Below are 25,030 nucleotides of genomic sequence, written 5' to 3'. Positions count from 1 at the left end.
TTTCTAGTTTTACTCTCTCTTTGTCTCTGTATTGCTTTTTTTGTTATTTCAGATTAATCTAATATATTTGCTTCATTTCTTCTCCTCTCTTGTATGTAAATTACACAGTCTGATATTTCTTTTTTAGGGGTTGCCCTGGAGATTTCAGGTGTCATCCCGAAGTTATTCCAGCCTAATTAGGTTTTTGCTACTATAACATCCTTAACAATATAAGGACTTTTCAACAGTTTAACATTACTTACCCATGCCTCCTCTTTTTTTTTTTTTTTTTTACTCTTATCATGTATTTTTGCACATGTATCAGCCACCCACAAAACAGGATTACTTTTGAATAAAAAGCTCAACACTTTTTCACACGTACACACGTCTTTGTCCCTTCCAGTTCTATTCCTTCTGAGGTTCTAGAATCACCTATAATCATCTTTCTTCATCCAGAAGAACTTTTTGTTTCTTAGCATTTATTATAATTTAGGTATGCCAGGGATGAATTCACTCCATGTTTTCCTAAAACCATATTATTTTACCTTTTTAAAATCTCAATCAGTTTTGTTGAGGAATAATACAAAGTCAATGAAATTTACCAATTTTAAGTAAATTCATGATACATAATTCTCCCATCACCCCTTTCTTGTAGCTTTGTGTCATTGGATTTCCTTTTATTCCTCCACTACTGATTGACCTTTTGTCAGCATAGTTTTCTCTGGAATTTCACACAATCTCTCTCCTTGAGCAGGAAGTGTGTGAGACTTCTCCATGTTGTGGTGGGTAACAGTGCTCTATTTATTTTTTGTTGACTAGTGTTTTGTTGTGTAGGTAACCACAATCTGTTCATCTATTCACCAGTTAAATAACATTGAGTTGGTTTCCATTTGGGGGCATTATGAATAGGGTTGCTATGAACATTCAGAAATAAATTTTTTGTCAGAATATAACTTTTTCTTTCTTGGATAAATGTTTTGAAGTGGATTTGCTTGGCCACTGGGTAGACATCAAAATCAAATTTTATTAAAAAAAAAAAAAAAAGAAAACTATTTTCCAAAGGGATTATACCATTTTACATCTCTATCAGAAATTTATGATAATTATGGCTGCTTTTTATCTGTACCAACACTTGATGTTGTCTTTTTTTTTTTTCAATTTACTCATTCTAGAGAATGAAGAGCAGTATTTGTGGTTTTAGTTGGCATTTATTGAATAACTAAAGATAATGAACATCTTTTTATGTGATTGCTTTCTCTCTCTTTTTTTAAAGATTTTATTTATTTATTTGACAGATCACAAGTAGGCAAAGAGTCAGGCAGAGAGAGAGGGGGAAGCAAACTCCTGCTGAGCAGAGAGCCCCATGCAGGGCTTGATCCCAGGACCCCGGGATCATGACCTGAGCTGAAAGCAGAGGCTTTAACCTACTGACCCACCCAGATGCCCCCCTATGTGATTACTTCCAGTTCTTACGTATTTTTTATGTACCTGTCCAGAATGTTTGATCTTTTAAAAACTAGTTTATTTGTCTTATTTTAATGTAATATATTTTAAATGCTTTCTGAATACAAGTCTTTTATCAGATGTACATCTTGAAAGATTATTCTACTATATATCTTCCCTTTTGATTTTCGTAGAGGTGCCTTTCTACAAGCAAAAAAAAAAAAATGGTTTTACTTTTGGTGAACTTTTTCCTTTATGGTTTATGTTTGTCTAACACAAAGTCATAAAGATTTTCTCCTATGTATTCTTCTAAAATTTTCATAGTTTAGTTCTTATATTTAGGGGCCTCATTCATTTGTGCTTAATTTTGTGAATGTTTTGAGGAGACGATGTTTATGTTTCCCACATGGTTATTCAGTTTTTTGAAGACCATATGTTGGTGAGAATGTCATTTCTCCACTAAATTATATTGGCATCTTTGTCAAAAACTGATTTACCAGATATATGTAAATTATTTCTGGACTTTTCCAAAGTGGCTGCACCAACCTGAATTTCCACCAATAGTGCAAGAGAGTTCCCCTTTCTCCACAGCCTCTCCAACATTTGTTGTTTACTGTCCTGTTGATTTTGGCCATTCTGACTGGTGTAAGGTGGGATCTCAATGTGGTTTTGATTTGAATCTCCCTGAGGCTAGTGATGATGAACTTCTTCTTCTTCTTCTTTTTTTTTTTTTAATGTGCCTGTTAGCCATTTGTATGTCTTCTTTGAAAAAGTGTCTGTTCATGTCTTTTGCCCATTTTTTGACATGATTATCTGTTTTTTGGGAGTTGAATTTGAAGAGTTCTTTATAGATCTAGGATATCAGCCCTTTGTCTGTAGTGTCGTTTGTGAATATCTTCTTTCATTCAATGGGCTGCCTCTTTGTTTTGTTGACTGTTTCCTTTGCTGTACAGAAGCTTCTTATCTTGATGAAGTCCCTAAAGTTCATTTTTGCTTTTGTTTCCTTTGCCTTTAGAGATGTGTTTTAAAAGAAGTTGCTGTGGCTGATATTGAAGAGGTTACGGCCTGTGTTCTCCTCTAGAATTTTGATAGATTCCTGCCTCATGTTGAGGTCTTCCATCCACTTTGAGTTTATCTTTGTGTATGCTGTGAGAGAATGGTTGAGTTTCATTTTTCTATACAAACTCTTTAGTAAGTTCCATTACTCCATGTCTCCCTATTGTCTCAGTTACTAACTTTATGATTATACTTGAAATATTGTATTGTAAGTCCTCCAAATTTGTTCTTAATTTTCAATATTGATTGGCTTATCCTTGATCCTTTGCTTTCTACATAAATTTTAAAATCAGTGTGTTGATTTATACAAAAAGAGTTTGCCAAGATTTGGGAGGGGGATTACATTAAAATATAGACCAACTTATCAAGGATATATATATTAACAATGTTGAGTCTTGTACTTATTTTGTTAATTATTTAAAGCATTTTATATTTTATTATTGTAAATGGTACTTTCAAAACTTTTCATTTCTAAATGTTTACTGTTTGTATATAAAAATATAATTGATTTTTAAATACTGACCTTTATCCTAATAACTTGATAAACTCATATATTAATTCTAGTAGTTGTTTTTCTTTCTTTCTTTTTTTTTTTTTGTAAATTCCTTAGGAATATTATAGAAATCATTATAGTGTCTGTGAAGACACTTTTATTTCTTACTTTCTGATCTGCATGCCTTTATTTCTTTTTCTTGCCTTTTTTTTTTTTAAAGATTTTATTTATTTATTTGCCAGAGAGAGAGAGAGAGAGAGAGAGAGCACGTGCAAGCGAGCAGCAGAGGCAGAAGGAGAAGCAGGCTCCCGGCCGAACAAGGAGCCCAATGTGGGACTCGATCCCAGGATGCTGGGATTATGACCTGAGCCGAAGGCAGCTGCCCAACCAACTGAGCCACCCAGGCGTCCCTCTTTTTCTTGCCTTTTAGAATGGCTAGCATCTCTAATGTAATACTGAGTAAGACATGATAAGAGCAAAGAGTTCTGTCTTGTTTCACCTAAGGGTGAAAAATATTATCTTTCACTAAGATTTATGACATTTGTTATAGGTTTTCATAGATGCTTTTTTAGAGGGGCTGAAGAAATTCCCTTCTATTCTGAGATATTTTTGTCAGTATGAGGAAATTATCTTCTGTTTTCAGTTTTCTGGGAGCTTATTTTTAAAAAAAATCATAACTTCATGTTGAATTTTGTCAAACTCTCTTCTGCATTTATTGAGGTGAACATCATATAAGATTTAAAATTTTTTTTAGTCTGTTAATATAGTTAATTATATTAACTGATGTTCAAATGTTAATACAGCATGGACTTTCTGAGGTAAGCCCCACTTGGTTACAAAGTAATATCTTTTTTATATATTTCTGGAATCACTTAAAAGTTTTGGTAAGACTTTTAGTATACAGTTTTATTTCTTGTAATATCTTTGCTTGCTTTTGGTGTCTTGGTCATGCTAGCTTCATAAAATGTGTCAGGAAGTATTTCCATCTATTTTATTTTCTGGAAGTGTTTGTTTTGGATTGGTATTATTTTTTTCCCTTTAATGTTTGATGTAATTCATTATTCTAACCATCTGAACATGGATTTTTAATCTATGGAAAGGTTTTAAAATACATATTCAATTTCTTTATTTATTATAGGGCTATTCATGTACTCTATTTTCTTGAGGAAATTTGTCTTTGAGAAATTTCTTCATTTCTGTTTTTTTGTCATATTAACAAGCACAAATTTGTTCTTAATATTCCCTAACATACTTTTATTTTTCTGTCACATCTATAATGATATCTTCTCTGTCATTTCTTACATTAGTGATTTGTATCCTCCCTATTGTTTTCCTTTTCAGTTGGGCCAAAGGTTTACCAAAATTTTATTGATATTTTCATATAATAAAAGTTTTATTCCTTTGATTTGTTTCTAGTTATGCTTTCTATTTCATTAATTTCTGCTCTCATCTTTATTATTATATTTTTCTTCTGCTTACATTGGGTATCACTTGCTCTTTTTATTGTTGTTGTTTCCAAGATATTTAGGGTAGATACTAAAGTCACTAATTTTATGCATTTCCTATTTTTTAATATAAGCATTAGAAGCCATGTGTTCCACAAATTTGACATGATTCATTCTTTCTCTTTCTTTCTTTCATTCTTTCTTTCTTCTTTCTCTTTTCTTTTCTTTCTTTTTTTTATAGAAAGAGAACCTGAGAGTAGGGGGATGGGCAGAGGGAGAGATAATTTTTTTTAATGGTTTTACCTACCTGTCCATTTCACAGAGAGAGAGAGGGAGAGAGCATAAGCTGTGGGAGTAGGAGAGGGAGAAGCAGACTCCCACTGAGCAGGGAGCCAGATGCAGGGTCTAATCCCACGACCCAGATCATGACCAGAGTCAAAGGCAGCCACCCAACTGACTGAGACACTAGGTGGCCTGGAGAGAGAGAATCCCAAGCAGATTCCATAACCAACACAGAGCCTGACATGGAGCTCAGTCTCATGATCCTGAGATCATGACCTGAGCAGAAATCAAATCAGATGCTCAACTGACTGAGCCACCCAGGTGCCCCTGCTTTTTCATTTTTATTCAGATTAAGACTTTTTAAAAATTTCATTTTTTTAGGACAATTATTTTTATTAATTTATTTTCAGCATAACAGTATTCATTATTTTTTCACCATACCCAGTGCTCCATGCAAGTGTAAAAATTTCACTTTTGACCTACATTCATATTGAAGTAAGCTGTTTCATTTCCAAATATGTATGGATTTTTCCAAATATATTTCTGTTAATTATTTCTGGCTTAATTTCATTGTGGTCAGAGCATATACTTTGCTTCATTTCTGCCCTATTAAATTTTGTCTTATTTTGCCTTCTAAGAACACGGTCTATCTTAGTGAATGTAAAATATAATAGGATACCTACATCCTCTGTTCTTCATGCTGTTTTTATCACACATTTTAATTCTACATATAGTATAAAACCCACAATACACTGTTTTTACTTTTTATGAACAATTATGTTCTAAATCTATTAAAATATAAGAGTGAATGTCTTATATATTTATAGATGTGTTTATCATTTCTGGTGCCCTTATTACTTTATATAGATTGAAATTTCTACCTGCAATCCTTTTCCTTCTGCCTAAGCAAATTCTTTCAATACTTTTGCTGTGCCTGTCTGCTGCTCCTAAGAACGCTCACCTCCTGCTTATCTAATCAGTCTGTATTTCTCTTTTAGTCATGAAAGATATTTTTACTGGGTAAAGAATTTTCAGTTGACAGCCTCCCCCCGCCCCCGCCAACTTTTGGTACCAAAAGATGGTTTAGCTGTTCCTGGCATGCATGGCGTCTGAAGAAATTCTGATGTTCCCTTTATATTTGCCCCTCTTTCTGCAGTGTAACTTTTTCCTTTTTATAGCTGGTTTTACCAATTTCTCCCTATTACTTTTCCAGAATTTTGATTATGATATTCTGTAGTGTGGTTTCCTTTTTTATTTTCTTCTGGATTTATAAAACTTGCTGGATCAGTGGATTCATGGACCTCATCAAATTTAGAAATTTTGACCACCATATTTTCAAATACTTTATCTGTTTCTTATTTCTGAGATTATATATATTATAATATGCAATAATAAATGCAATTAATAAATAATTATATAATAATATAATATGATTTTAATATTTGTTCTTCATATTTATACTTTTATTATATGTACTTCATATATTTTTATGTGAAGTATTTGTACTTCATATAAAAGTACTCTTCAAGGACTTTTGTTTGTTTCTTATTTCTGAGATTATATATATTATATATATATGTTATATATATATATTATATATATTATAGTATATATATATTATATATAGTATATATAGTATATAATGATACACAATTCATATATAATTACATGATCATATAATATGAATATATATTTCTCATTTAGATATTTTTCCATATACAACAGGTCCATATGCCTTTTGTGGACATTCTGTTGCTTTGTCTATATATAATAAGTATAATATAACTATATCAATATATATGTAGCACATATATATTTAACTTCTATGATCATATTTTTCATAGCCGTTTCAAAGTCTTTGTCTTCCATCATATTATCATTCTGATTTTTTAATTAATTATTCCCCTACTTAGCAGTCATTTTTTCCTATTTCTTTGTATGTTTGGCATTTAACTATTGAGTATCAGATATTGTGATTTATTTCTTTTTTATTGCCAGATTATGTTTTACTTCTCCAAATGGTGTTGGGTTTGCCTCTGGTCTATGCTTAAGTATAAAACCACTTGGTTCTTTTTGAGGCCTTGACAAGGTGTTTCCAGAGAAGCTTTTTCTCCAGTGCTAAGTGAATGCCTCTACTAAGGTGGCATTCTCAGAGTAGTCTGTCCAATACCCTGCCAATTATGAGATTTGCTGTTGGGAAAGTGAAGAATCCTCAGCCCTGTGTAAACTCTAAAACTTCTTCCATCTACTCCTTTCTTGTGGTTTCTTTTCACCCCTACAGAGTCCTTTGCATTGGCGGGGCTTCATGGCTCCTAAGAGAAAAGAGACAAGTCTGTATCAAATCACTGAGGGCAGTTCCCTCACTCTCTGGGATGTGGTTCATTTCATCCTTAGTGGGCTCACAGTTCTCAAATACCTTTAAAGTATGATTTTTCACATTTATCTCATTATTTTTTATTGTTATCGTGAAATACAGGCTTTTATGACCCACTACAATCCACCTAGAAACATGGGAGGTTTCTTACAGATTCAGATTGGTAGAAAAAATAAAATTGTACTGAATACATAGACGAGTCCTCACAAAATATACCAGTTATTGAACAATGTGGAGTTTATCTATAAATTCTTGTAAAATAATAGTGAGGTACCACTGCATATCTATGCACCTGAAGCAGAGTTTTCACCCTTCCAAAGCTTGTGGGCTATTGTAACATTAAGGGAAAAATGAGAGACATTCCCAGCTTGACCGTGGCTGTAAAGCAGGATGACCCACTCATGTTCCACAACGTCAGAAACAAATTTTAAAAATCCCACGGCAAACCTTAAGATACGGTCTCAGGAGAGCTTTTGCTTCATAACCTTCTTTGTATCCTTGTTTTCCATTCCACTCCTGGGCTCGGCCAACTCTGGATCTTGGCTCGTTCCTGTTTCTGTGTCTTGTGCTTCCTCTGGATTTCATGGCTGGGTGTCTACTTTCAGTACTTCTTCTACCTCCCTTACCCCGACTCCTGTGGCTAACACCTGCTCAGTTAGCATCCCCTTCCTGTCTCACCCAGCAACCATTCAACTCACCGTCTCCTTCATAAGCTGGTTTTAGCTCATGAAGATGCAGAAACTGAATAGAAATGCTCTTAGTGGAAGCAGAGTATGATACTCTAGAAAAGTACAAAGTCCCACAGATGTTCAAACAAGAGTGAAAGGACAGTTAATGGTTAAAAGAGTACTGGAGACATTGGAGAGATCAGGTAACATATGTGAGGACAGGGCAGGTAAGAGAAGAACCTTCTAGATGGAGGGAACAGAATGGACCAAGTCATGGAAACCTGTGGTGAAATAAAGTTTAAGCAGAGACGTAGAAGGAAATGAACATTTTTGAAGAGGTAGGTTGTAAGAGTCTTTCTCTTGTGAATGCTCTGGAGGCAGAAAACCATATTCAACTGTGTGCTTTACTGAGTTCACACTGGGCTATTTTTTCCCACATGTAATTCAGGTACTAAATTCAGTGTGTCAGGTAGAATGGTGCACTGCTCAGGTTTTGCTTTAAAAAGTTCTTCATTCTCCAATAAAGTACAACATACAGAAATTCTCTCTTTTGGAGAGACCAACATGGTTAGTTTTCTTTCAGGTTATAGATTTCTGTGTTTGAGTAGAAGATGAAATTGTTGGCTTATGGGAAGAAAACGTATTGTATAAAATGTTTATATCTTCAAGAACCAACCGAGACCCTCTTGGCTCCAGAGAACATGACAGGATTCACACATGTTACTTACATGTAAGTCATGGCCCGTTAGACCTGCTCTAAGCAGGTCTATGGATTGAGGTGGAAGATAGTATGATTGGTGAGGTCAGTGCGGACACTCTCTTGACTTCCAGGTGAGAAGCACTTAAAATTTAGCTGTGGCACACTTTGGAATACTCAACAGGTTAATTGGTTTGAGTGCCAAGATTTTAACAAACCAAATAACTTGCATACCTGGAAGGAAGATAAAGCATCATTCAGAAACATGGCTGCTTTCTGGAAAGTGAAGGGGGGGTGTTGTGTTGGATGGGGTGGACACCCAGGTAGACATGCTTTGTGCGCAGACAGACCCAAGGCCGAATGCAGCAACAGTGCTATACCTGCAGATTGAAACCTGCCTGCACTTGTCACATTTGGAACTTGATAAGCTTGAGTAAGACGTTATGGATGTAGATAGAGATTAATCAATGAGTTTGTATTCAGAGAAGAATTGGGAGACTGGCCAGTTTTATTTTGGCCATAGTAGGCCACCTAAATTATGTTACTGAGATCATAGCAGGTGTGAGCCAAGCCATCTTCTCCTCTCATCCTGTAATAGCTCTTGATCTTTTCATTCTCAGTGGGTATTCTTGTTGGGGATGCTTGTGACCTTGCTGATTCTGCCTTAGTATGGTCTTCATTACTGCAAGATATCCAATGTGTTCCTGGAATAGATGTATCAGCAGAAGGCCAAGGCCAGCAATTCCTGATCACCTTCCAAACACCAGCCATGCACTGAAGTGCAGATCCAGGAAACCAACCAGCCCTCAACTTCAGCAGGTGTTTGAGTTTGGCTCTCCTGGAGAATAAGTCTTAGTTCCAATCTTATTTAGCTGGGATGGCAAAGAGAAGAATGCAATCATGTTTTATTTATACAACATGTTTTATTTATGCTTTTTAATATCCCATTATGTATGTATAATTCACTAAGATCCCTGTCATGTCTTACCTATTCTGTCTCCCCACCCCACCCCCCCGGAAATTTACACAATTTATTTTTATAATGTTTAAATGTAAAACTAACACCATATTGTGAGCAAGATTTCATAGTTTACATAATTTCCTTGGATTTATTGCTTGTGGTTTCATGTATAAATCATAGCAATATCACAAATTAGAAATTGCTTCTCTGCCTTGTCCATTATATTTATAGATAGGACCATAATTACTAAAGTATTTATTTCCAAAGTCTCTTGGTCTGACTCCAATCTCATTTATTATGGTTGCATTATTTCTGTAATGCTGTTTATTAGCTGGTGCCAGTCAATATTATAACACATCCTCTGTGCTGCGGCCAAGTCACAGGATGGATACAAAGCTCTGAGTCACATCCTTTACTAACTTGCCAGTGGTCTGTTCATGAAACTAATTGAGACATTTTTCCACATGTATTTATAAGACATGCATGTTTACTATGGCATGGACAGAGAAGCAGCTCAGAGACTTAGATGTATAGAGAATGTTACTGGCATAGAGTGGTCCTTGTTTTCTCATTTGTAAAATGAGACTGGCTGAGGTGGGGGGACTTGAATCTACAGCTCACAGAACTGGAGGGGACCTAGGGGAGGTGTCTAAGACCTTGGGACCCTCTCCTCATATGATAAGAGCAGCTGCCTTTTTATTTTGTATATGGGGTAGCCATGCATAATGAGGTCAAACAGTCTGTGATTTCATGAGGCAACTACTTAGATTAATGTGGATGTGGCAGAAACAGCAGTTCGATCAGGAGGCATGAAGTTGTTGCCTCTGGACACTTGGATGTGTGGAGGAGGCTGAGAGCAAGAGGAAAGGGAAAGGAGCTTTCAAATGACAGAGGCAGGTCAGCATCGTCCCTAAGCCATGTTTTCTGGGGAAATGAAAAGGGTCGAGGCTGTGTTCCCAGTCTCAATGATCTGCTTTTGAGGACAGATGGGCAGAAACCAACACTCTGAGGTGGTCTGGTAGGAGGAAGCAGGGGTGGTGAGGAAATGCAGAGGAAGGCTTCTGAGTTGGCTGGTCCGGAATATAGAAGTACACCCTGCCTGACGTGGTTTAGAAGTCACCACTGCCACTGTTGTCTGGCTTTCCTCCTTGGGAATGCACTGCTGCCCCTTGAGTTTACCACGGATGTCACCCTACAGAACCCTGCATCACGTCTTTGTAGAGACATTTCGATCAATGTTTCTTGAAAGATACTGAAGGAAGGAGACCCAGGGAGACACATGAAAAGGAGGAGGGTGGTGGGAATGGGCTGGTGGAAGCAAAAGTCCTGGGGAAGAATTTTTCTGAAAGGCTTGCTTGAATTCCCATAGGTCAACTGGCCAAAGCCCAGCCGACCTACCTGGGCAAATGTTGGAAGAGGAAGCTCTCCAAGCTGACAGGTCAAGGTGTGTCTAAACAGGTCATGAATTCCCACCTCAGTCCTGAAGTTTATTAGGTGACTGTGTGTGTTCAGCTAACGTAAAGTGGAAGATGGAGACAGTAGTGCAGACAATTGTGGTGAAGACCGGAGGTTTGTAGGATGGAGACAGTAGTCCATCACCAATTGTGGTGAAGACTGGAGGTTTGTAGGTCTGGTCTGGTACTGATCTCCATCTGTCAAGCAAAAGCAGGAGGGATATTTTTGAATGCAGGTAGCTGCTTACACTGATTTACAACCTCATTGAAACTGCTAGTAGGGAGTCCTTCCTGGGCCCTCCAAGGCTGAGGAGCAGCGTGCCTCCAGAATATAGCATGGCTGGGGACTCCTGGAGCCAGGGAGTGTGGCAGTTCTGTGCTTTGCTAATATCAAGGTGCCATCAGCCAGCGGACTGCTGGCCTCCCCACTTTCCACAGCCAGCTGCAATCCACAATCCACACTTTCCACACCAACCACAGCCTCTTCTGCCCTATCCACATCCCCAGCACCTGCTCCCCTGTATTCTTAGTCCTGGCCATGTGGTGTCACCATCACCTGTCACCTCATCTATACTGGACTTTTTCAGCGTGCAGACATAGCCAGTATACCACCAACTGGTTAATCTTGTTAATTTATTTTAAAACTTCTGGTATTGGCATCCATGACCCTCAGGACCTCTGGGATCCTCACCCTGAGAAGCACTGGGACTTCTTACCCACAGCCCATGCACTCCCCTCCTTCATATAGAGAATACCACCAAAGTCCACTTTTTAGGGCTCAGATCTGATTGTGAACTTTCACTCTCTTATTTCCCAGTGTGTCCAGGAAAAAAATAGTCTTCTCAACCTAAGTGAAGTATTTCATTTTATGATCCCAAAAGACTATACCTCATTATTTCTGTCTAAGGACTCCATGCTCCAGGTGCTCAAGATCATGCCTACTGCCCAGCATTTCTCAACGCTTTTTCCTCCATGATCTTATATCAGTTTTCTGCCCCATCCTGGAGTGACCATCCTCTCATCCCTGCTGGTCTAGATTCACCATCAATTCTACTCTACCATCTCATCCCGACCCCCTCCCCACCTGCTAACCCAGGACATCGGCCATCCTTGCGCCTCCACCACCACATAGAGACGTGCATTTCCCTTGATCATTCTGAAAGCACGGGAATAACCATTGTTTTTTTCTTTTCAGAGCTGAGAACGTGCACAGATAGACTCAGTCACCATATGTCAGAGATAAAAATCTATCCAAAGCTGTTCCACCTTTTTCTGGAGAGTTACCTTTGTTGGGAAAATAGAAAAACAAAGATAAAGAATATCCACATTTTATGGCTCCAGCAGCAGAAATGAGAGAATGCACTGTTAAGGGCTTGTGCTTATGTTGTGACTTTGCAGGGTCTGTCTTTTGTTATAGAGCTGGAGATGAAACTAGAAGCCTCCAAAGGTCCTCTGCTGCTAACCACTAGAACCTTCTGCCTCAAGCATATGATGACCACAGTGCTTGAGAAACACTGTGCGTTTATTTCATACAATCTCTGTGTTTGTAAGAAATGGAATCTGTTTGCTTATGTTGTGTATGAACTCACCAGTCCTGTGTAACAGACCCATTTCTAAATAGTAGATATAGAGAGAGAGCTGTACACCATACATGTAGATGCCTCTCTATATCTGGAGACCCGACGGAGTCACTGCTCCTCTGTAGGCGTGCGTTACACACAGCTGGGATGCCAGCGAGTTCAAATCGAAGTGAAGCCATGTCTTTCTTCCTAACACTGCTTCTAGACTGAAAAGCAAAATTTATTTGTTATTCTTTTGAGGGTTTTTTTTTTTTTTCTAGCTCATTAACTTTAACAATAATCCAAATCCTTCTTAGGCACATTTTCCATTTTTTTTTTTTAACATCATGCCATTGATTTTTTTTCCCCCAACCAGTCTCTTTCTATGTGGATCATTCCCAAGGAAATCCCCCTCTCCCACCCCCACCCCCGCCCCCTCCCCCTGCCCCTGCCCCTCCCCCTGCCCCTCCCCCGTTCACTCCTCTTCCCCGTCCCTCCCCCCCCCCTCCTTTTTCTTTGCAGAAGCAGCATCCTCACCTCCACGGTCTCTGTTCTAGAGACTGGTTTGGAGACAGTCTTCGGTCATCGTCACATGAATGTGTTGTTTTGTTCCCCCCTGGAGCCCTCCCATCTCCTGCCTATCTCTGATTTAGAACTTCCTCTGAATATCTTTAAGCTACTGTCTCCATCCCCCTCTCTGGGGATTGTCCATGGCTCACCTACCAGGTTAGTGGCTGTTGAGTGCATTTGTCTTCAGCCACCTCTCCCAAGGGAATGCTGCAGGAGTAGACGCTGCATATCCACCATCTGGATGACTAAATTAGAAAATACGGTATGTGGGGTGCAGACACGTGACGTTTATCAGGTATTCCAAATCACGCACATGAACTCAGAAACTAAGTTGTAGCAGATGGAATATTTTGACGAGCTGTTTGATGAGCTGGCCGTATTAATGAAGTCAGGACTTCTCATCCTTGGCACTCTGGACATTTGGAGCTGGATAATTCCTTGTTTTAGCTGGCCATCTTGTGCATTGTAAGATGTTGGGCAGCGTCTGTAGCACCTACCCACCTGTTGTTGGTGGTCCCTCCTGCTCAATGTGACAAACCAAAATATCTCCAGAACTTGACACATGTGCCCATGGTGGGGGGTTTTGGAAGTCAGCCTTGCAGAGAACCACAAATCTAAGATTAAGTACTGATTAAGGAGAGGTGTCCAATGCCAATATATAGGAAGAACAACACATAGACATGAAAGGAATCTGGAGTCCAGCATGTTGGTGACTGTCAGAATACATTAAGTACATCACATTATTCCCATGCAAAATACTCCTTTTGAGTGATTTTGGTATGTGTCTGCATAACAGTGGTTTCAAAGGAAAATAGTTCTGCTTGAAGTGGGAATTTATCCAAACGTAAAATAAGAGAATCACATCCAACATTTGCCCTGGAAAGATTCAGAATTCTTTTTCTCTTGACAGTAGAGGGAGAGGGTTTTTTTTCTTTCTTTCTTTCTTTCTTTTTCTTTTTTTTTTTTTTTTTTTTTCACTTTTGGTTCACCAGGGATATCTCAGATTCAGAATAAAGTATTGATATTCCACAAAAGACGAGTAAAAAGGACTAATGCTCAAGCTCTAGGTTGCAAATGTTGTGCAGAAAGATTTCCCAGAGTGCCAAGAAGAGGAATTTTTTTTTTTCTTTTCAGCAAAAGTACAGAAACCTCGGTTAACTTGCAGAAATAAAAGGCAGAGAGGGACCTGCCTGTCACTCAAAAGAGTGGCCAAGAAGTCAGGGATCTCTCACGAAGACTGGTTTTAAATAACTCACTCCGCGCCATTTTGGTCGGACGTGTTCCTCTGAAACTGGGAGCTTCAGCGGGTCTTCAGGGAAAGACAAGAAGCTCAGCTCCTGGCACAGAGGCGGGAGAGGCAAACCTGGTGCGGACACTGCTCAAACCCACTCGGGCACCGACAGCACCTTCCATCTTCTCTCTTGCTGATGTCCTCCTTTCTTTTAATCTGGTGCGAGGGGCAGAAGTCATCCTTGTTCCCAGAGCCGTGCTTGTTCAGATCCTGGGGTGAGACAAGATCATTGCATCGACGGAGACGGAGTGAAATAGAAAGGAAGGATCTGGAATTTAAAGCCGCAGAGCTTCATCCACGGCGAGGGCCCTCAAGCAACCGCCGTATCCTTCCATCTGTGAATGGTAAGTCCCAGCAGCTCTGTCCTGAACCACTGCTTCTGGCTTCCATCCTGATGGATAACGGGAGCCTTTTCCCTGCTGCAAGGGATCTGTATTCACCAGGAAGGAGAATAAGGCAGAGCTAAGGGAACCTCTCTCTCTCTTTCATCAAATGCTTTGGATTTGATGTCTCCCACTTTAGAACTCTGATTACATGGTCCCAGACATCGCAAGGATTTCTGATTCATGGCACCCTCCTTGATTATAAACCAAAGTGTGAAGTCTCACCCACCTGAGATGGAACCTGTGCACAAGCCCCAGTGGTGCTGCTCCAGAACCCTCCCTGAGTTGATTCTATTCTGGATGTTCTAAGACTCTGACCATGAAGGTCAGAGGAGCCGCATGGAGCTGCACTCTCAAGGAACTCATCTGTTTCTCTTCAGTACCTCACGCTGGGCCCAGAGCAGGGGCCACAGCTTCCTCTATAATCTGCTGCCTTCCCCCAAGGGCTGGAACCTTGAGCAAGACTTGCCACTCCTCCTTTGTGGTGTGTGGAACATGGTGGCCCTCTTCCCAGCTGGGCCTTAGGAATGACCAAGTTGAGGAATGGGTGATGCCAATAATACACCAATCATAATTTTCGATTGAGGAATTTCTAGTATAAAACATGAAAGGTGGACTGAAGGCACAGTAGCCTGTACAAAATCGCCATCAATATCAAGATATCAATACTCAGTTTCAGTAAAGCAAATACAGAAAGCTGAAGTCAAGTTGGCCGCACAGAGATTGGAGAAAACCAGGAAAGAATCTGGGCTGAGCCTGTCTGACCTTGACTCAAATCTTAGTCAGCACATACTGACCCCCACTGTGTGTGCTGTGAAAAGGTGGGGGACACACAGGCTGAAAAGACACTGACTGGAGAGCTCATGACGCAGATGCTCAGAGACAGCCCAGTGACTAGTGGCGTGTAGACCCGTAGGGCCAGTAGGGCGATGCAGAGCAAAATCAGCTGGCGGGGGGCCACGGAGGGCCCGGCTCCGCCCCAGTGCAGAAGTACAGGATGCAGGAGTCAAGGAAGGTTGGTGGGGGAGGGGAGGTCAACACTGTCCCCCATCTGCTGACCAAGCATTTTCCTGGAGACCCTAATTCCCATTTAGACAATAGCCTTGCTTATACACGAAATGCAATAATTTCCCCTAATATACGACCACTTACCAGAAGTCATCTTTTCCCGTCAAGGTGGCCTGTCCACTCGCACACACTGCCATCAGACTCAGTTGACCTGGTGAGTGACCCCTCACTGGCTGGTCTGCCCCGAGGCTATGATGGGTCTCTTGTGTTCGGAGGCTATTGGTGCTGCTCTCTGGCCATGGGGCATAACCCCTGGATCTGTAGCTCCTGAAATACCACATTCCTCTGGCTTTACCTGACACCATACTTTCCAGAGCTTCCCAGAGCCTTTAAAGCTTCTGCTCAAAGTCCCCAATTGCTTCCTTGTGATTCCATGGCACCCTCTGGTCACCTGCCTGTAGGTCCCTCCCACCATGCCCGGCCTGGCAGGTGACCCACAATATCTGGGTTCTGACAGAACCTGGGCATTGAACCTGCCCTTCTTCCGTCCGACCACAATGCTTTATGTTTTCAGCCTCAACTTTTCTTTGCCATCGAGCTTTCTGGAAGCTTGCTGTCATTCATTCTCAAAATATCTGGGAGCACAGATCACTGCCCAAGGTCACAGGTGACTTGCCAAGGTAATGGGAAGTGAAGCGGCTTGTGCCGGAGCCGCGCCCTGACCCCAGTGAGCTCCCACAGTAAGTTGGGTTTGTGGCCCTCAGTGTGCTCCCCTGGCGCTTCCGTCCAGCCTGCCAGGCTCTGTCCACCCGCCCTACTTTTAATCCTCTCTTAATAAGAAAAAGAGTGAAATGGGAAGACTGGGTGCACACTTTGTTTTCGCTTGGTTTGTCCTCTTATTTTTAAGGATCTTTGCTCCGGGCACTGTTGCCGGAGATGCAGTTACTACATTCCATTTATAACTACGCTTCCTTTAAAATCTACATGCGACTTGTGAGCGAGGAAGAGCCCAGATCATTATCAATATTCTAACCCACAGAAAAATTAGTCAGGCGCCCACCAGTTATAAATCCTCTACTCTAGGAAATATTTGTTGCTGGCAGAGATGATCCTGATGTAATGGCAGCATTTAATGTAGAAAATGTTGTTCTATTTCTCTTCTTGATGGCACCAGACAACCAGGGCTCCGGGTGGGGAGAGGCGCTGCAGGATGGGCTGCCCAAGGAAAGCCATATGTTCGCGAGGCTGATCAATAAGAAGATTAACTTAACCTAGTAGAAGACTTATCAATCTTCTTATTGATCAGTTTAGCAAACATATTAGTGTGCTGGGGTAGCGTCGCAGGCCCGTCCGGGCTGAGCTTCATCAGGTCCGCGGCATTGGAGCTATCCTTGGCATAGGCCATGGGACCTCTCGCTTACCGTGCGCACGGCGATAGGAAAGGTCACCTCTCCGCTCGCCTGTGCCAGGCTCTCCCCAGAGAAGTAGATGGATGGACGAGCTTATGTTGGTGACGGAGGGGCTGATACGGGCTGGAATCAGAGTCAGTCAACAAACTCTTGTTTAGAAAGGCTTCCTGGGACTTCTAATTTAAAAAAAAAAAATGCGTAATGTGAGCTTTCATTTGTTGAACACTTAGTGAAAGCTCAGAGAAAATTATTTTAAGTCCCCAAGCTTGTGAGACAGCCCACTGTGATGCCCCCCGTACCTGAATGCGGAGAAATAGAGCGAGTTCATCTTCAGAATCAGTGTAAGTAAGTACTTTCCTATTTTATTCTTAAAAAAACAAAAACAGGACCCTATACTTTGAAATCTTCGGACAAATGTCAAATACTTCAGTTTGAGTCATTGGTAGGAAATAATAAACAGGTTTTAAAGTGATATTTATGTGGTTTAAAGTGTTTTATTTATCCACCCAATAAATCTTCACTGAGCAGAAAGTCTGTCTTTCAGCTCGGACGTCGGAGCAATGCCTTCCACACGGCCGCCGGTGCAGCCTTGAAGGAGAGAAGGCGGCAGAGCAGCTGACGTCACTCCCAGGAGCTGGAGGCAGCTCTCTGCTCTGCTCATCACGACTTGTGCTGAGGAAATGGCAAATCCTGAGCTTAATTATTCACAATTACTATTATCTGTAACGTGAGTAATTTTATTAAGAAACTGGACCCCTTCCTAGCTAATTCCATAACTGCTCGTCTCATTCCACCTCATTTCGTCAAGGATAAATGCTGGCCCAAGATCAGCTGCCTCTCATTTCCCTTCAAAACCTTTGGGACTGAAGTTCATTCCAGAGGGAGTCAGACACCATTACCTCTCCACGTATCAGAGACGGGATCAGCGCACAGCGCTTCTTGCAGCAGAGCACGGTGCTTAGCTGAAAGGGAAACAAAGAAACATTGATTTCTCTGAGGAGCTCTTGGTTCCGTTGGGGACTTCCTGAGAAAACCCGGGGTGGGGGGGGAGAGTCCGACGCGAGAGGCCGTCCGCACCGGTGTTGTGGGGGGGGCGCAGTGAGCCCGTGCGGCCACCGGTGACAGGTACCTTTTCATCTCGTGTCATTTTAAAGGCTTAAGTCGTGAAAATGAGGGAATCGCTTATCGGTTACTTCATCCAGCAAATATTTATGGAAAGCTTCCTATTTTTCCAAGAATTGGACCTGAAAGATGAAAATACATGTTCTTTGACTTCAAAAATGTCCGCGTCTAGAAGGGGAGACGACTTGCGCTCCCCTGACGGTTCCAGGAGCCGCAAAGGGACGCCAGCTGCCCGGGCAGCCGGAGGGGCCGTCGATCCCCGTGGGAAACTGACTTCGGTGGCCTCCACTGGTTCTGGAAGTGCAAGGCAGGATTTTTATTTATTTATTTATTTATTTATTTATTTATTTATTTATTCCTCCCAGAGAAAGGGAAAGCTCGTGTCTGTCTCAATGTGTGAAGCTCTACAGGAAGACAAGGTGACGGGTTGAATGGGCTCAGGGCTGTGGGGGCAGGGCAGCAGGAGGGACGTGGCTGGGGGACCTGGGGGTCCTTCCAGACCAGCCTGGGCCTCTGGTCCTTCCCACGTCCTCTTTACTGACTGCCTTAGAGACGACCAGAAAACACCTTGTGTCACAAGAGAAAAGCAGAGCAAACGACCCTTGGCCGCACACTTCTTCGGCTGGGACCCGGCCGGGTCTTATTTCAAAGTGGTTCTGAGCTCTGCAGCCGTGGGCGCGGCTCGGGCCCGTCTTGCACGCCCGTCACACACGTGTGGCTCTCTGCTTTGTGGCGAATCCATGTTAATTCAAGCCCTTTACAAAAGCGTTAGTTTTTTTTTTGGTTTTGTTTTTTTATTTTAAATCTTTTAAATTTTAATCTTAAAGCTTTAATTTTTACAATCGGCTTTAATTCAAGCCAGTTACAGTTTGTCATCATTCCTTAGCGGGCACACGCGCAGCTCCCTGGAAAACCCGGGGAGAGCCCCCGTCTGTAGCGGGCAGTCGTCAGGGTGCAGCCAGGCGGGGACACGAGAATGTCATTTTCTTCATTAGTTTTTTGTTTTGTTTTGTTTCGTTTTAAATTCAGGAATTATGAATTCACGTATATTTTGATCTTTGGAATTTAGAAATATTTAGAAGAAACACAATAATTTTAGGTTTCCTGACTCAGTTTATTAAATTTTAAAGCCAATTCCAGCGCAACATTTTTAGCAAAGGAAAACATGAACCTGACTCAACACGATTTACCAAAGGGTGGTTTGCAAGACACTTAGTATCGGATTGAAATAAAGAGCTTGCTAAAAATTCTCATTTCTAGACTCTTCCTCAGACCCAAGGAAGTAAGACTTCTGATGCCAGGGCTCAGAATAATGAGTTTTAACAAATGTTCCCACAGTCTTTATGCTCCTGAAGTCTTCGAGGCCATTTGTCTAACAGGCCTGCTCTGAGTTTATTGAACGTTACCAATGTTTAGACGCTCAAGAGTTTACACGTCGCTGGTGTCTGTGGTTACACAGCATATACACTGCGTAGGCAGACGGTTATAGGTCTGCTGGGTTAGAGCCCACAGCCTTCACGGGAATTGGAGCTTGGCTTAACACAATATTGCCATGCAGGGGTCACGGCCTGAAGCCCCCAGACCGCCGTCCAGGGGTTCTGCAGGAGCCCGCGCAGGCACCTCCCCTAGCCGCAGTTTGACATCTCCACTGTGTGTCCAGCCCTGGTGGGTAGTGACTACAAACTCAGACAGAAGGAAGTTACATGTCAGAGATGCTCTAGCATCCCCGAGGTCCACCTGCCCTAGCAGGACGCAGGCAGGACTCGCTGCCGCCGGTGGTGGTAGTGGCGTCCAGGCTGCTGCATCTTCTGTGATGGGTGCGTTCTTGGAAATGGGTGGCCATGGGGGTTAGGAAGACTTGTATCTGGATAAAATACTGCATTAGCATCTTACCACAGAGGCTTCTGTGACAGGAACATTACTTGTCCATGTGTGGATTTGGATTTTCATGTGTAAAATTCATCCACGGAAGATGCCGATGCAGAGGAGAGACGTTAGCTCCCGCCATGGGCTGAGCTAACTGCTGGGGTTTCCCTGAGTTGAGAGCTCCTGCCTCTCTCAGCCCGGGGACCACGCAGAGCACATCAGGCACCTGCTCATATGCTGGCGGATTGGTGTTGGACGGCTCACTGAAGGGAGCGACCTGTAGGGTTCCTTACAAACCTAGGAGGTTAGGATTCTGCTGAATTATTTGTGGCAAAAAGTAGTTTTAACCAAAAGCCTCTTTATACTGTGGGTCACCAATGAAGCAGTGAAATCAGCACCTCAGTGAAGCCAAAGGTTTAGAAACATGACCTCCAAAGCCACTTCTCACTGGGGTTCCAGGCTTAAGGACACGAGGGTCTGTCTCCATCCCTGGAGATTCGGCTCTGTCATTCCAGAGCCGGGAAGGGCCCCCAGTGTGTGCGCGAGCACCTGTGCGATGCCGGCTGCTTTTCGGGACCAGGGGGGCTGTGGGGCTGAGCTGCCCCTCGTCCTCCCCTCAGTTCCCCTTTGGGGTCAATATCACACATTTATGGACTAGCTAACTGTGCTAAAGAGGGTAGCTTTGACCACGGAAATGAGTTTTTCTCTTTGCTCAGAGTTAATTGGCCATAAGGGGCCCTGGTCTCTATCTTGGTCTCATTAGTCCCTACTTTTAACCAAACCACCCAACTGACCCATGTCCAGAGCTACCATCCTCATCAAATGGCAAAATGAAAGTCATGTACAGGTTCCTTGTTCATTAGCATGTACGTCATCATGCCTGGAGTTGGGGAGGCCACTGCTGTAGGTGGGGGGTGGTGAGGGTGTGCAGGAAAGCTTCTGAGGTTCCTTCTGGTTTGGCACCTGCATCTGTGAGTCAGGCCTGTGGATCTCAAGGAGGAAATCATAGGGCAAGTAAAAGCATGTAATTGCATGCCATCTGATGGACACGGTGCCCTGGGTGAGGGGGTGGCAGGGTCTGGAAACATTCATGGAGCCTGACCTTGAAGAGCCCACTTCCACACAGGACGGTCACTTCCTAATGGATGCCATAACCTGGAAGGGCGGAGCAGCCTGAGACCACGCGCGGAGGAGCAAAGTGGGATGGTCGCGTCTGGGGGGACTGGCCACAGGGCGAGAGCCCTCCCTTCATCCATTCATTCGTGCCCGGGTTGCTGAGTCTAGGTTGGCTCACATGCATGATCTCTGCCTCTCCCACGAGAATCTGGATTTCCCGTCGGCAAAGTTAGTCCACGTTAGCCGCGATCTGTGTCCAGTTCCTCCTGCCACAGCTGGAACTAGAATTAACAACCCTTCGCTACCAGAGGGGCTTAGGGGCACCTGGGTGGCCTGGTCGTTAAGTGTCTGCTGCACAGGTCGTGATCTCGGGGACTGAGCCCCTCACTGGGCTCCCTGCTTGTGTGCTCTCCTTCTCTTTCAAATAAATAAATAAAATATTTGTAAAAAGGGATTTAACTATCTGAATGGCAAACAAGGACATCCTTACAACGGTTCCCAGGGCGATGAAGGAACAGTGCCTGGCCCGATAAGGACGTCTGTGAGGTACTTGATGACTCAGACCAGGACGTCTAGTGACTTCTTACATTTGCTGAAAGCCTGTCCACGGCCACTCAAGCCGCCGATGCTCGCCTAGCATTGTTAAAGTTCTATGAGACATAGCAGGAGGTGCATTCGGGTAGACCACAAGTAAGTCTCAGACACCTGTCCTGTTCGAACTCTCCAGAGGCACGGGACCCCTTCTCATATAAATGGGTCCATTCCGGGGAACTGTCTTTAATTTCTTGCATATTGCGGCAGTTTCTTCATTTAGAGATGATCAGACGTACACAGTGAGAGACTCTGGTAATGTTCTAGACACACAGAGGGGGAACGCTAAGAAAGAAACACACGAGTATTAATTTGCTAGAGTATAACACAGTCATAAAAAGGCTCTTCACAGCCGTATCCTTCAACTTTATGACCCAAATGTAGGGTTGCAGGTAATATTATCCCAGATGTTAACGCAGCCACGCTGTCTGGCATAAGTTGGCCCATAACACTCTTCTGGCTGTAGAATGATGAGGATTCTAAAGATTTAGTCCACCCATTAGGACGGTGTTATAAATAGAGAAACATTTTAAAAACACACCAAACAATTTTAATGCCCATCTATGCATTAGGGATAGGAAACAAAGGAGCATGCATTTGAAAAGAATTTCACTTTTCTTTTCTAAACAAAATACCATTTCAGGGATAATATCCAATCCTTATATAGAAGATACCGGAACATAAGTCCAGATTAAGCAAACATCCCTTCCCTTCCCTGAGCAAATAAGAAGGTCTCAGATCTACAAAAGGTAAAACCAGGGGCGCCTGCGTGGCTCAGTGGGTTAAGCCTCTGCCTTCGGCTCAGGTCATGATCCCAGGGTCCTGGGATCAAGCCCTGCATCGGGCTCTCTGCTCAGCGGGGAGTCTGCTTCCCCCTCTCTCTGCCTGCCTCTCTGCCTACTTGTGGTCTCCATCTGTCAAATAAATAAATAAATAAAATCTTAACAAAAAAAAAAAAAAGGTAAAACCAGCTTTCTCTTTGAACATTGGCTATTTGTAAAGTAGACCTCCATGATAGTTTAAGTACAAAGATAAGCGGGAGGGTGTCCTTAAGTGTAGACCGGCACAGGTGTTCGATAACACACAGTGCTGTTTGTCACGCAAGGGTCAACGGACCCTCTACAGCCTGTTAGTCATTGGCGCCCTGAACGAAAGCAGCAGGGGACACGGTATGTCCCGCAGAGGGGACGGAGCCTGCAGATGTAAGCAAGGCTGTTGTCATCCAACCTTGAGATGCCGCCTCACAGGGGTCCTTATCCGTGAACGAGGGAGACAGGAAAGCCAGAATCAGAGAAGCAGATGCACAACGGAAGCCGCGTTCCAAGCGATGGGATCGCCGGCTTTGTCGAAGGAAGGGGCTGTGAGCCAAGGAGTGTGGGTTCTGGGGTCTGAATATTTGTGTCCTCCCAAATTTGTATTTTGAGACCATAACCACCCCACGGTGATGATATTCGGGGGTGGGGCCTTTGGGAGGGGCTTCGGTCACGGTGCTTACCCACCCAGGCGCCCCTGAATCCTTCTCAGGAAAGACTCACTACTTCCAATTCCAGTCACTGCGCAAGTGACTGAACACAGGTATTTGCTAACACAGGCCAACCCAGATTCACCATAAACTGTGCCCTTATGAACGAACTCCACAGGGCTCCTTGTGATCCCTCCGCTCTGTGGGACGTGAGACGTCTGTGACCCAGCCCACCCTCTGGCACCCTGACATGCGACATCCAGCTTCCGAGCAGGGAGCAGTAAGTTCCTGCTGTTGATGAGCTGCTCAGTCTGGGGTGTTTTGTGCCCACAGCCAGGGCCTACTCAGACGGTGGGCAGCCTCCAGAAACTGGAGGAGGCAGAGGAGCAGACTCTCTGGTATGGCCTCCAGAAGGAACGCAACCCCGCCAGCACCTTGATTTTAGCTCTGTGAGACCCATTTCGGGTTCTGATGTCCCGAGCTGGGAGATGGGTTTAAGCCAGTACCTTGTATTCATCTGTTGCAGCAGAAGCAAGGAGCGAGCACGGCAAGGCAGGAGCTTCGCTGCGAGACCACCGTAACTGACGCGGCCCCATGTCTTAGGAGCTCCTCGTGATTCACCACCCCACCCCCTTGCCCACTTTCCTTCCGTACTGTTTTGGACTACATGGGTCTTTCTCCTTTTGTTTCTGTTCTCATCGTTCACGCCCCCCCCCCCCCCCAATCTGTAAACAAGCTGCTGAGATTCCGACTTCGCAAGGAGAGTCAGTACAATCCGGCTCTCGAACAACCCTTAGCTCAGCCTATGTGAAGGAATCTTGGGCCTTTTCTCTGGCACTAACAGATCATGGCAAGTTTATGACTCTTGGATACACTCAATGGATTGTTTCTCCCTAAACAGAGCTTCTAGAGCTTCAAGTGTCCCTGGGGGTAGAGAGGAGATCCGGCGGGACAGGCCCCTGGGAAGAGTGATCCTAAATGCAGAACCTGCGCACCTGAGCTGGGCGTGGAACATCTGCCTTCCACCTCAGCTGGGACGGCACGTTGGTGTAAGCCCTCCAGCCCGGGGAGTTCGGGGCCAGACTGCAGTCTAGGATCTTTCGGCCAGCCAGTGGGACTGAGACCCTGCTGCCCTGTGTCCTGTGCATGCGGATCTGTTCCGTGATGCCACCCCCATTTTCATACTGTACCATTTTAACACCGGACACATACTTTCGTACAGATACTGCTCTCTCAGATGATTCAACAAATCGTTCAAAGACCAAACCAGGATAAAATCGTGTTGATGAATATGTCCTTATACTCTGACAGTTTCAAAGAAACACCATCTTGCAGAAAAATCAGCACCTGCTGTGGAGGTTGGGACGGTGGTTGGTGATCTCCCCAGCAGTGGGGGCTGACGGAGACCCACAGGGAGAGGCTGAGCAGGGCCCTAGCCGTGCAGGGGAGAGCTGCCAGCCCAGGCACGCAGTTCCAATGACATCCGCAGATCCCGCTCAGACCCCTGTACTCAAGCACTTGCCCCAGAGTACACATGCTTCTGGAAGCCAAAACCCCACTAGCAACCTCTTACTTCTGAAAGTCAGCCAGCTGGGAAGAGCCTTACTCCAATAAACTCATCTCTGAGCACCAGCCAAATGGCTAGCGGACCCCCTTTCTGCAGCCTCTGCCAATCCGCCAACCCCCAAGCCTCGCTCTATGAAGATATCAGGCTACTTTGCTCAGGGGACGTGTGTCTGAGGGCGCAGATCTCCCTTGCCTCAGTAAGTAATAAATTCAGCTTTCTGCTCCTTGACAGCTA

The sequence above is a fragment of the Mustela lutreola genome, chromosome 5 (genome assembly GCF_030435805.1).
Source record: "Mustela lutreola isolate mMusLut2 chromosome 5, mMusLut2.pri, whole genome shotgun sequence".
Lineage (NCBI taxonomy): Eukaryota > Metazoa > Chordata > Mammalia > Carnivora > Mustelidae > Mustela > Mustela lutreola.
The sequence above is the reverse complement of the archived record's forward strand: the minus strand, read 5'-3'. Positions refer to the sequence as shown.